At 38.8% G+C, this 14,563-nt stretch overlaps 1 protein-coding gene across 3 annotated transcripts in view; it reads right to left on the minus strand.

The window, feature by feature from the left end:
• The window catches only part of MOB1B (MOB kinase activator 1B), a 93,978-nt gene that overhangs the window by 34,565 nt on the left and 44,850 nt on the right, over positions 1-14,563 (minus strand). Inside the window, exon 1 of one of the 3 annotated variants that reach the window (XM_010839093.1) lies at positions 4,468-5,587. The exons of the other annotated variants lie outside the window; for them this stretch is intronic. The gene's annotated coding sequence lies outside the window, so the exon portion shown is untranslated. Of the gene's footprint in view, positions 1-4,467; positions 5,588-14,563 lie in introns of those variants that run through there. 3 annotated transcript variants of the gene reach the window in all.

Raw genomic sequence — 14,563 nt, forward strand, 5'->3', positions numbered from 1 at the left:
TTGTTGTAAGAGCATTTTTTTCCAACAAAGTAGAAAAGCACTATTTCCCCTGGCATCCAATTCAAAACCACAGTTCGTTATAAAGGGTGCCACTAAAGATCAAGTCTGCAGTTTTGGCAGTAATGGAACAATCTTTACATCAGATACACCTCTCAAGTTAATACCAGAGCAAAGATTCACCCACAATTCCTACAATTCATCATCTGTGTGCAAATAAGAAGCAGTAACACAACAGGAATACATTTAATCAGTGACACAGAAGTTTTAATGGTTTACTACTGCTCAAATGCTCAGTTGTGTCCTACTCTTTGCGACCCTGTGGACTCTAACCCACCAGGCTCCTCTATCCATGAGATTCTCTAAGCAAGAATACTGGAGTGGGTTGCCATTCCCTTCTCCAGGGAATCTTCCTGATTCAAGGATGGAACCCACTCTCTTATCTCCTGCACTGACAAGCAGATTCTTCTCCACCAGTGCCACCTGGGAATGCTTTGAAATTTAAATTCTTACAATAAAGACAGCCTGACAAGGAAAAAAAACTTACAAAGTTAAAATCAGCTGGTGTCTACTCCTCATCTCATATACTTGTAAATGAACTTTCTTTTTCCATAGGATGTCTAGTCATCCCTAGGAAATGAATTCAGGGGTTTATTTTTCCTCAGGAAGCGTCACTGATGTCCTAAACCACATTAAAGATGACTCCTCTCTGTTTACACAGAACACTAAAATGTCTCTATTTTACAATGCACCATGAGCTTCTCAAAGGCAAGGAGTGCTTCAAGTCATCTGCTTCTCTAGAGCCTAGGAGAGGGCATAGGTCAGAACAGCTCCTCAATAGCAGTCTGTTGAGTTAAACTGATAAAGGACATCAGGTCAGGAATGGTAACATAAAAGTAAACATTCTGACAGCATTTGCTAAATTTATATTCCCCGCTTATACAAATAGGCCCAGTCATAACAGCTATATAAACACAGTATGTATATGGAAATATCTCCTGTAATATTCTTAAAATTTTATACAATTTTTTCTTTACCTACCTTTCACCACTGGTTCTTAACCTGTTTTAAGCCTCTGGTAATCTGAAAGACACTATGAACCTTCTCTCTAGAGATATATTTTGCATAAAGGAATTCAGGGACATGTAAAACCTGTTCATAAACCTGGAAAAAGAACTCCTGCCCTAGTCTGTCTCCTTTCTCTCAGGCTATCTATTGTGAGAACATTCATTTTCTCCTAAAATCTAAGAGCACCACATTTATTTTCTAATCCTTTAGAGATATGCTTTTGGATAAAGCCACACAGACGTTCAGGATAAGTATAGGTCTTTTATTGGATGAAAAATAATCTACAGTTTATAGTCTATGGTTTATTCTTTGTCTATAAAATAGTAACTCTAACACAAAGCTTTCACCATATTTGTATATTGAAGTTCAAAACTATGACATTTATAAGAAAGTCAATGCATTAAACTAATATTCTTAAGAAAATAAAAAGCCCACATTTTGGGGGGCTCCAAGATCACTGCAGATGGTGATTGAAGCCAGGAAATTAAAAGACGCTTACTCCTTGGAAGGAAAGTTATGACCAACCTAGACAGCATATTAAAAAGCAGAGACATTACTTTGTCAACAAAGGTCCGTCTAGTCAAGGCTATGGTTTTTCCAGTGGTCATGTATGGATGTGAGAGTTGGACTATAAAGAAAGCTGAGCACTGAAGAATTGATGTTTTTGAATGGTGGTGTTGAAGAAGACTCTTGAGAGTCCCTTGGACTGCAAGGAGATCCAACCAGTCCATCCTAAAGGAAATCAGTCCTGGATGTTCTTTGGAAGGACTGATGTTGAAGCTGAAACTCCAATATTTTGGCCACCTGATGAGAAGAGCCGACTCATTTGAAAAGACCCTGATGCTGGGAAAGATTGAAGGCAGGAGGAGAAGGGGACGACAGAGGATGAGATGGTTTGATGGCATCACCGACTCAATGGACATGAGTTTGGGTAAACTCCGGGAGTTGGTGATGGACAGGGAGGCCTGGCGTGCTGCGGTTCATAGAGTTGCAAAGAATCGGACACGACTAAGCAACTGAACTGAACTGAACTGATGCCTGTAAAACTGATCAAGTGTAATGGGAAATGGGAAAAACGTTTATTTCTTTTATTATTCGAAGGAAGATATTGGTAACATGAACACAAAAGATATCATTTTTCTCCTATAAATCTAATTTCAAGTGTAGCTGACTTTTTTTTATCTTAATGTAAAACAGATAATCCCTAGTTTGGAGATAAATTTTAACCAATGAATAATTAATGTCAAAGACATTAAAGTTTAAATGAGATTTGTCAAAGCATACTTTAAAGCATAACCTGAATAATCTAGAATATAAGTGAGGAATAATAATAAAGAAATAAAGTAGTTCCTTGCACTCAAATTTAGATTAATATGTATTGTTATAAAAATTAGTTATTGAACTGTGTCAGGTAGAAAAACGACTCTTAGACTCACTACTTACTAATACATTGCCGTAACAAAGAACTCAAAAAATATTAAGTAGTTTAACTCAGTGATATATCTCTTTCAATTTCCTTTTACTTAGTGACACCACAAAACTATGGTTGCTTAACAGAACACAGCAATACAATAAGTCAGTACCTATAAGAAGACTGTTTTGAAGAGTGACAGTCAAAGATTGAGGGCTAAAAACAGACATTACCTTCCACTCCTTACTCAAAGCAATAATGTGAATTAAAAAAAAAAAAATCAATCCCATAAGGAAAAGGAGAATAAAAGACGAGGAAACAATAATTTTAGGAATTAGCAAGTAGATGAATAAATAACTGAATTAATATACCTAAGGAAACCTAACCCTGAACTTACAAGCTACCCAATTTACACTACAGATTCCATAGAATGTTCAGGAATTACTATCAGTAGGATACTCTGGAAATAGGGGTAGAGATGGAACAAGACTTCCCCAGTCTGTTTAAGAAGAGGTACACACCCAGATCCCCTCTGCAATCTACACAGTAGGCTTTTGTATCACACCCTCATCCTGAGAAAAGACTAGAAACTAAAGGTGTATTCTATAAAAAGAGGGCAAAACAGAGAGGGTGTCTGGCTTAAGAGATACGATTACAGGCACAGTTGTAGGCAGATGCACCATACGTAACACTAGATGATTAGATGAGTTTGAAAAAAATCAATGTTGAGACCCTTTGCCTTTTCCCACAGCAAGATCTCTAAAACCTTACAGTCCAGATAATAATCTCCAACCAAAAACCAACTGTGCTTTTTTTTGGGTAAATCTAACCACACCATATAAAGATATAGAAAGAAATTTACATCAGGGATTCTTCAAGGTAACAGCCTAGCCATATCACCCTTCAGCAAATCCCATAACTGACATGCCCCCTACACACAGCTATTCCAATTTGCTTTTCAGTTGTCCTACTTGTAAATAAAAGGCTTTCCAGGTGGCTCAGTGGTAGAGAATCCGCCTGCAATGCAAGAGACACAGGTTTGATCCCTGGGTCAGAAAAGGCAACCCACTCCAGTATTCTTGTCTAGGAAATCCTATGGACAGAGGAGTCTGGCAGGCTACAGCCCATCGGGTCACAAAAGAGTCGGACACAACTTACCAACTAAACAACAACTTATAAATAAAAACAGAAAGAAAAAGAGTTATCAGGACTTGAGGGAAGCCTCTAATATGCAAGAAGACATCAAAATACCAAAAAAAAAAAAAAAACCCCCAAAAAACAAACAGGCAATTAAAGGATAAACAGGGGAGAATACAAACGAGCCCCCCCAAAACTATTAATATCCTCAGTGATAGAAAAACAGTTACCGCTTCATGAAATAAGAAAGGAATACTATATTAAAAAAAAGAAACAAAAAAGGACTGTTAAATTTTTAAAAAATGGTAGCAGAAATTAAAACCACAATAAAAAGAATAGAAAATAAAACCAAAGTAATCTCTTAGAACACAAAGCCTGAAAAAACAAAGAAAGATATGGAAAAGGAGAAAAATATCAAGGATCTGTTCAGGAGGCCCAAATTCTAAGTAACAAGAATTCCAGAAACACATAACAGAAAAAGAAGGGAATATTTTGTCAAGAAATACTTTATTAAGGAAATAAACTAATAAATTTTCCCAGAATTGAAAATGCCTTTTTAGACTGAGAGAACACCAACTTGGTGGATAAACCCACAACAGAAGAAGAAACTAAGAAATTTCAGAACGAAGAGGAGACCTTACAACAGTCCAGAGGGAAAAAAACAAGATACATAGCATCAGAAGTCAGAAAGGCATTTGGACCTCTCAGTAACAAGTGGAGCACCTCATCCATAAAAATTAAAATTCTGTGAGAAAATCTACAACCTAGAACTTGATACTCTGACATGATATCAATCAAGTATGAAGGTATATTTCTAGATATATAAAGTCTCAAAATATTAACAGTCCACTTACTGTTTTTAGTGAGCTTTTAGACAATCTGCCGCACAAAAACTGAAGTGAAGTGAAAGTCGCTCAGTCATGTTCGACTCTTTGCGATCCCATGGACTGTACAGTCCATGGAATTCTCCCAGCCAGAACACTGGAGTGGGTAGCCTTTCCCTTCTCCAGCTGCACCAAAAAGAAGGGAGTAAATCAAGAGAGAGGACATGAGATCCAGAAAGAGGAAATTCAACCCAAAAGCCATGCAAGGGGAATCCCCCGAATGAAGGCAAAGGGAGATCCCAAATAACAGCTATACAGCAAGACTTATGTAACATCAGCCAACGGACTAGAGCAGATAAGAAAGCTCCAACAGACAGTATTCAAGAACATAAAGTGACAGAATCTGAAATGTATTTCAAGGTTAACCAGGAAGTGTTTGGTGGTTAAAAAAAGGTATTGAGTACATAGAAAATAACAAAAAATTTCCAGATACAGTAAGAAGCTGTTCAGGAAAGAAAACAAAATTACAGTATATACATGGCTCAACTATCAACAGTGTTTATTTATATAAGGTTAACTATATTGAGAAGCTGGTAGGATGGAACAATGTAAATATAAGATGGGATGTATACAGATATAAATATAGATATACATGGGGATACCATGGGAGTGATACCCTCTTCTTCCATAATAAGAATAGTTAATGCCTAAAGTGAAAAAAAAAAATTCAGTATGTAACAACATAAACTAGTTTGAGATAAGAAATTAAAAATTAAGACAATCAGGTAAAAGAGTTCAAATGGGTGTATCCAAAAACAGGAAAAGAGGGATGGTTTTTCTGACAAGTCTTATAGAATTTTGATTCTACTGAATTAAATTGTCATGTACATGCATAATACTGACAAAAATCAAAACTAAATTTTAAGAAGTTTAAAAGCCTAATAAAAAAATAGTTCTAATGCTTGCTAAAACATGGCAATAAAATGAGTCACGTATAGAAATGTTAATAAAGCATCTTTAAAATCTACACATCATGTGCAATATATCTCTGACTCCAGCACTATTTACAGTACACTATAGACAAGGAAGCCCAAAGAACACCAGATAACCTTACTTGTCTCCTGAGAAGCCTGTTTGAGGGTCAAGAAGCAAAAGTTAGAACCAGACATGGAACAACAGACTGGTTCCAAACAGGGAAAGGAGTATGACAAGGCTGTATATTGTCACCCTGCTTATTTAACTTATATGCAGAGTATATCATGTGAAATGCCAGGCTGGAAGAATCACAAGCGGGAACAAGACTGCCAGGAGAAATATCAACAACCTCAGATATGCAGATGATGCAACTCTAATGACAAAAAGTGAAAAGGTACTGGGGTCACAAAGAGTCAGACACTACTGAACGACTGAACTGAACTGAAGAGGAACCAAAAAGCCTCTTGATGATGGTGAAAAAAGAGAGTAAAAAAGCTGGCTTAAAATTCAACATTCAAAACACTAAGATCATGGCATCTGGTCCTATCACATCGTGGTAATTAGAAGGAGAAAAAATGGAAACAATGGCAGATTTTAATTTCTTGGGCTCCAAAATCATTGCAGACAGTGACCACAGCCATGAAATTAAAAGATGCTTGCTCCTTGGAAGGAAAGCTATCACAAACTTATTAGACAGCGTATTAAAAAGCAGACATCACTTGGCTGACAAAGGTCCAGACAGTCAAAGCTATGGTTTTTCTGGTAGCCATGTATCGATGTGAGAGTAGGGATGTGAGAGTAGAACCATAAAGAAGACTGAGCACCAAAAGAACTGATGCTTTCAAATTTATGGTGCTGGATGACTCTTAGGAGTCCCTTGAACTGCAAGGAGATCAAATCAGTCAATCCTAAAGGAAATCAACCCTGAATATTTATTGGAAGGACTGATGCTGAAGCTGAAGCTCCAATACTTTGGCCACCTGATACAAAGAGGCCACTCAATGGAAAAGACCCTAATGCTAAGGAAGACTGAGGGGAGGAAGAGTAGGGGATGACAGAGGATGAGATGGTTGGATGGCATCACTGACTCAACGGACATGAATTTGAGCAAATTCCAGGATATAGTAGAAGACAGAGGAGCCTGGTGTGCTGCAGTCCATGTGGTCACAAAGAGTTGGAAACGACTTTGCAACTGACAACAAATAGACAAGGAAACCAAAATCACCTATATATACATGCAGACTTTTACCCCTAATGCTTTATTACCTGGTGGCTGCTACTGCTACCATCCTTAGCTCTATTATCAAAATTGTTTCAAAAACATTCACCTTAGAAACTGTCAGACTCAATCAGTTTGATATGCCAATGGCCCCTGAGGAAACCCAAAGTCATTAGTTAAATATATATCAAGATGTGATTTGTAAAAGCTGCATGCAGCACAGGGTAGTATAAAAATACTGCCAGCTGACTGACCTATGGCCCTGGAATCAGAGTACCTGTACTACTTAGTGAGAGACCTTGACTTAGTTACTTATTACTGAGCCTCTCAGGAGCCTTCTCTGCCTCATCTGAAAATGAAGGAAGCATTATGTTGCAGAGTTGTTTTGAGGATTAGAAATCAGTAAGCAAATACTAATGCAATGCCTGGCACAAGCATCAATAAAAGCCATCAAGGGACTTCCCTGGTGGTCCAGTGGTTAAAAGTTCTCCTTTCAATGCAGGGGTGCAGCTTGATCCCAGCTTGATCCTTGGTTGGGGAGCTAGGATCCCACATTCCTCACAGCCGAAAAACCAAAACACAGAACAGATTCAATGTTGTAATAAATTCAAAGACATCAAAAAATATATATTTAAAAATATTTTTTAAGGCCATCTACCTTTAATATTTACCTTGAGCATTATCTACTTCATATGGCATAGGAGAAACCTTGATTTTACTGCTGGGTACTCTGGGCTGTAATCCCTAATTTGCCTTGTATTGGTTAGGTGACTTTGAGAAAGTTACTTAATCATTCTGACTGCAAAAAAGAAGAAATCATATCACCTACCATGAAGGATGGTATCTGAAAACCAAACTATATGCACAGAAATACAAAACATAGGAGAGTCAAGAGGAAGGGGACATATGTATACCTATGGCTGATTCATATTGATATACAGCAGAAACCAGCATAATATTTAAAGCAATTATCCTTCAATTATAAATAAATTAAAAAAACCAGAAATACAGAGCACAAGCTGGTGTACAGTCAGTGCTCAACAACTGATGGCAGTTAAATATATGTGTACCATCCCTTTAACTTTTGCAGTGAAGGTCCATCATAGACATAAGCTGAGTTATGGCTACATATTATCCTTTTACAATAAGCAACAGCAAAAAATGGGAAATTAGTAACATCAAAAAATACCAGTAAAACAGTAAGATACTTGGAATTCTTGGTATCATTGAGAATTTGTTTATACAATTGACTAAGTGTAGCCTTGGAAATCACAAGATATTAGTCTCAACTGATTTTTCTAAAAATAAGATGTAGGAACAAAATCCTTCCCATTTCTAAAAATCACTAAATGTAAATTACTTCTCCAGAGATTTGATCTCATTCTTACGAATTTTACAAGTCACCATAAATCTTTTCAAACACCATTAAGAAGAAACACTGAATGCTGTCAAATATAAAACTGTTCTTTTAGATCTAAGGACATAGGCACAAAAGTAGTTATTTTGCCCAACTTACATACTCCAGATCACAAGCATAACTGAATTCTTCCATAAAGGAACTTGGATAAAATATTTCTTTCATTCAAGACTGTTTCATTCTCCCCTTCTGCTCAAAAGCAAGGATTTCCATCTTTCAGATCACCAATGGTTTAAGCATAAGCTTATGGTACCCAAACATAGAACAATCACAATTCCTCTAAATGAAGACTAAAAACAAAAGAAGAAGGCTGGGCGCCAAAGAATTGATGTTTTTGAACTGCAGTGTTGGAGAAGACTCTTGAGAGTCCCTTAGACTGCAAGGAGAGCAAACCAGTCAATCCTAAAGGAAATCAACCCTGAATATTCATCAGAAGGACTGAAGCTGAAGCTTCAAAACTTTGATGCAAAAGAGCTGATTCATTAGATAAGGCCATCTGATGCAAAGAGCTGACTCATTAGATAGGACCCTGATGCTTGGAAAGATTGAAGGCAGGAGGAGAAGGGGACGACAGAGGATGAGATGGTTGGATGGCATCACCGACTCAATGGACATGAGTTTGAGCAAGCTCCAGGAGATGCAGGACAGGGAAGCCTGGCATGCTGCAGTCCATGGAGTTGCAAAAAGTCAGACATGACTGAGAGATTGAACAACAACAAAAAACAAGAAAGGACTCATGGATAGATAGTAGTATGTCAGGAAAGTCCCTATGGAAAATAATACATAGATGCAGGCAAACCTGGGAACCAAAGGCAGAACAAGAACTGTATTGTACAAGAAAGGTACAATTAAAAAAAAAACAGCCCCTTTAATCCTAATATTGTCAACTACAAAAGTTACATTTCATATTATCTGAGATTCAGCTATACTCCCCAGTACCTGGAAAGGGCTTCAACTATGGCCATTTAAAGCTAAGAGCATGCATGCATGCTAAGTCGTTTCAGTTGTGTATGACTCTTTGCAACCCTACGGATGGCAGCCTGCCAGACTCCTCTGTCCATGGGATTCTGCAGGGAAAAATACTGGAAGGGGTTGCCATGCCCTCCTCCAGGCAATCTTTCCAACCCAGGGATTGAACCTGTGTTTCCTGAACTTCAGTCAGATTCTTCACCACTGAGCCACCAGGGAAGCCCAAAACTGAGAAAGAGTAACACAAATGAGTGAAAACCATCAAAGAAGAGAAAAAACACATAAAACTAAATGCAAGATTCTTTTCCTTTCTTCCCAGTTTCTTTTTTTTTTTTTTTTTTCCAGTTTCTTATGAACTAAGTGAAATGTGAATATCAGAACTGCCATGAAAAAAAAAAGAACAAATTAATCAAAACTAGCATGGTTTCTCACACATAAAATTATGCAAAGTATTTATTGATAAAATGAAGGTGTTCTGAATTTTCATAACATATAACTTACTTTTGCTTACCACAGTTTGACTAGTAAGTACTCAAAAACAATAAGCATATCAGAAAGGCATATTCTTCAGTCACTAGCAATTAGACACAACTACTTCTTCATAGTTTGGGGAAAAGACTCTCCACTTTGAAATAATCCAGAGAGAAAAACCCTGGCAGAGCTCTCTATCAGATTTCATAAGAAAGGCAATAAATGCATTGAGAGTAATAAGTGAAAAGCAGTTTTACATCTACCTCCAGAATCTATAGGTCATTTTTACAGTATGTCACCTGTTTCCCAAACATGTTGATTACTTGCATTAAATTATCAGTTGCCTATCTGCATTAAAATATCATAAAGATAACTAAGAAACAGGTAATTCAATTGGAGTTAAATATCTCATTCTGTAATTAAATCCACCTCTATGGATAATTCGTGCTTATCTTGGAGAAAAGTAGTATTTTCCTGTATGCAACATGCTCAGGCATGAACGACTCCTTACCACCCCAGGACTGTAACCCTCCAGGATCCTTGGTCTATGGGATTCTCCTGGCAAGCACACTAGAATGGGTTGCCATTTCCTCCTCCAGAGGATCTTCTTGACCCAGGGATTGAACCTGCATCTCCTGTGTTGGCAGGCGGGTTCTTTACCACTGAGCCATATGGGAATAATTACATTCTACTGTTACTTTTCACATGACTATTAATTTTTAAATTTCACTTGTTAAAAAACTGCATTCTAAATTTCAACATAAAAGATGTTAATTTCACCTTTTAAGATGAAGAGTAAAAAGGTTGATGACAATAAAAGCAAGCAGCCTAAGTATGCCATTAGAAATAAAGAAGACAAGCAAATCAATAACAAAAAAAATAACCCAGTCAAAAATGGGCAAAGACCTAAAGACGTAATTACCCAAAGAATACATACAGATGGCTGATTAAGCACATGAAAAGATACCCAACATCACTAATTATTCAGTTGAGTTCAGTTGCTCAGTCGTGTCCAACACTTTGTGACCCCATGGACTGCAGCATGCCAGACTTCCCTGTCCATCACCAACTCCCAGAGCTTGCTCAAACTCATGTCCATTGAGTCAGTAGTGCCATCCAACCATCTCATCCTCTTTTGTCATCTTCTCCTCCTGCCTTCAACCTTTCCCAGCATCAGGGTCTTTTCCAATGAGTCGGTTCTTCACATCAGATGGCCAAAGTACTGGAGCTTCAGCTTCAGCATCAGTCCTTCCAATGAATGTTCAGGGTTCATTTCCTTTAGGATTGACTGGTTTGATTCCCTTGCTGTCCCAAGGACTCTCAAGAGTCTTCCCTAGCACCACAATTCAAAAGCATCAATTCTGCGCTCAGCCTTCTTTATGGCCCAACTCACATATGTACGTGACTACTGGATATATACATATATGAAGGCCAAGAAGTTCTTATGATTAGGATTCTCAGTGGTGTGATGGTGGTAGGGGATGCAGGGATGTGAGCACTCGCACTCACTGCTGTTGGAACACAGTTTACAGTAGCAGGCAGAGAATGTGCCTGTCATACGTTAAGTCTTTGAAAGGATAAGACAACCACGTCTCTATACAAAATTATAAAATAAAGATTCAATAAATGAGTGTTTCAGATTTTTCTGTATATGATAGTCACCTATTTCCATTTCTCCAAAAGTCTCTGTTCAGTTCAGTCGCTCAGTCATGTCCGACTCTTTGCAACCCCATGAACTGCAGCACGCCAGGCCTCCCTGTCCATCATCAACTCCTGGAGTCCACCCAAACCCACGTCCATCGAGTCAGTGATGCCATCCAACCATCTCATACTCTGTCGCCCCCTTCTCCTCCTGCCCTCAATCTTTCCCAGCAGCAGGGTCTTTTCCAATGAGTAAAAGTCTCTGGGAGGGGAAAATTAGAGCAGAATAAAGGAGGAATCACTCATACTTCACCTACCACTATGACAATACTTGAAAAATTTTTTTACTTCTAATTTATCTTTCCCTCCACCTCCCCCATCCCATCCCCTTAGGTAACCATAAGTTTGTTTTCTAAGTCTGTGAGTCTGTTTTGTACATAAGTTTACTTGTATCATTTTTTAGATTCCACATGTTACATTGATAACAAATGTAAAAAATCGTGACCAAGTATTAAATATGTAGTACTATGCTAAATGATAAGAGATTTAAAAATGACTTTTGAAACTGCTGCATCCTCAAAGAGGTCACATACTCTGATGAGGAAGAAAGGCCTGAAAACTGACAAGTATAACATCTTTTTGATAGGAGCTATAATAAGGACTGTGGAGGAGGACACTGACATGATATCTAACAGATTGGGAAGGAAGCATAAGTCAGAGAAAAGGAGTTGGCTCCAGAAAGAATCAGCCTGCCAATGCAGCAGACAGGAGACACAGCTCAATCCCTGGGTGGGTAAGATCCCCTGGAGGTGGAAATGGTAGGCCACTCTAGTATTTTTGCCTAGTAAGTACAGTCCATGGAGTCACAAAGAGTTGGACATGCATGAGCATGCACGAATGCCTGAACTAAAGAAATGGGGATGGGATGGAGAAGGGCAGCCTAGCCAGAACAACAGGAACGACATTTTACAAAGGTAGGCTGGCTTGGGAGAAATGTCTGTTGAAAGAAGTGGGAATAAAGGGGTAAACGGGTTGGGGGGTAGGGACATGGGGAGGGAATGGAGTGGGAAGCGGGTGGAGGGGTAGACAAGGAAGGAAGGAGCAGAGGAGGCTGAACTGGTAAGCAAACATCATTATCACGAGGGCCCTCTACATCTTGGGATTTGCCAACCCCTTCCAGCCCATTCCAATCTCTACTTGAGATACCCAAGTGAACTGCAGAAAAAACTGGGTCAAAGGATTCCAGCCACCTCATTTCAGTATTAAAAAAACACAACGTGGGACTTCCCTGGTAGTCCAGTGGTTAAGATAACGTGCTTCAAAGGCAGCGAGGTGTGGGTTCAATCCCTGGTGGGGAACTAAGATCCCACACGTTGCAAAGCCAAAAAACCAGAAAAGAACACACACACACACACACACACACCCATCCTCCCCACCATTCCACGGAATTCCCTGGAGGTCCAGTGGTTAGGCTTGCTTTCCTTGCCGTGGCCTGGGCTCAATCCTTGCAGTACAGCCAAAGCAAAAACAAAAAATGTGATGCTAGAATGGAGCAATAGAAGCAGCAGTGCCTAAACTAAGCAAAATGGTCCCTCAAACCCATCCTCATAGAAACAGCCTCTGCTTAAAAATAGAGAAGCAAGTATCTGCAAAACTTCTGCAGCACATACATACCAGACCCATTGAAAAAAAAATTTTTTTTTCTTAGCCACCATGCAGCATGCAGGATCTTAGTTCCCCAAACAGGGACAGAACCCTCACTCCCTTCACTGGAAGTGCTGAGTCTTAACCACTGGACGGCCAGGAAGTCCCATCTTACAACTTTTATAAATGCTTCTCTATTTCATACAAAGATGTTTGTACACTCAATGGGACATTAATAATAATCTCAATAATCTTTAACCTTCATTAACCACTGGACTTGAAACCAATGAATTAAAAAAAATTACTGAAGAGCACATCCGTATTAACATTCCAGTCTCCAATTTTAAGATTCCTGAAAACACAGACCGCATTTTATTTCTGAACTGCTACCTTTCTTCTCCTGCCACTAGCAGCTAATAACACTCTGCTTATTATACACAGGCGATGCCAATAAATACGTATTGTAATATTCAGCAATACCATGCCAAGATAGCTAAAAAAAAAATCTGAATTCAGAAAGAGTTTACAAACTGGCTTGGGAATTTCATGTACAGGATTCTCTGGTTGTTGAAAACCTCCATATACATTCTCTCATTTAATTCTCACATTTACCCAATGGCACAGGCATTTCTTTAGCCCCAGTAAACAGAGAAAACAGAAAAAATTAACTGATGTGTCCAAAGTCACATGGCCAGTGACAGACCAAAGACTCTTAAAACCCAGGTCTCCTCACTCACAAGCCACTGTTCTATGACAACCTTCAGTTAATCAAAAATATCTATCTACTGAGGACATACTTGCCAAGCAAGTACATGCCAAACATGTACTAACATGCTGGGAAATAAAACAGTGAACAAACCTCATGAAACTTACAGTCTAGGAAAGAGGATAAGACCTTAAATAATAATTATAATTATATGTGTGTAAAGACAACCAGAGAATTTAACCTTGAGGACTGTTAAAGAAAAAATAATACTGACATTTGTTAAAAATGGTTAAGGCAGACTTTATTCAGGAACAATCAGGCAGCTATAGGGGCTACTGCAGTGGGATTTTACAGTAGGATAGACAGATTGAGCTCCACTCCAAATACAGCATTGGTAAGGCAAGTGGGAACTTATAACCAAGGAGCAAGGTGCAGGGGTGAATGAAAAATTACCAAGACAATATATCAGGGGAACGGGGCTGGGTCAGGGGGCAGTCCTGGTTAAACTGACTTAACAGGATTCTTAATAGTCCATGGGGTCGCAAAGAGTCGGACATGACTAAGCGACTGAACTGAACTGAACAGGATTCTTGTTGAACACAGGCCGAGGTGATCAGACATCACCTGAGGGATGGTGGTGGATGAGGAAGCAGATCAGATCCTGAGGGTGGCAGGGGATTCTAGTTAAACCGACCAGCAGGGTTCTTACTAAAGTTAGACTTTTTATAAGGAAGTGCACAGATAGGCCTAGGAGAAGGTTCAAGACCTGACCAAAGTGTGGTCAAGTAAAGAATCTTTGTCAGGGCCTCGCAGAGTCTCTCAAGGACAGAGGTAGTGTTATGCTGAACACCAAAGAATTTTCTTCTTTATTTTGAATCATTTAACTCAATATACAGACAAACTCCACTTACTATTGTCTAAAACTTCTCAAACTTGAAGGTGCTTTTTAAAATCACTCCTCAGTCAGTTCAGTTCAGTTCAATCACTTAGTCGTGTCTGACTCTTTGCCACCCCATGAATCGTAGCACGCCAGGCCTCCCTGTCCATCACCAACTCCAGAAGTTCACTCAGACTCACATCCATC

The sequence above is a fragment of the Bison bison genome, unplaced genomic scaffold, assembly GCF_000754665.1.
Source record: "Bison bison bison isolate TAMUID 2011002044 unplaced genomic scaffold, Bison_UMD1.0 scf7180017864110, whole genome shotgun sequence".
In the NCBI taxonomy this organism is placed as follows: domain Eukaryota; kingdom Metazoa; phylum Chordata; class Mammalia; order Artiodactyla; family Bovidae; genus Bison; species Bison bison.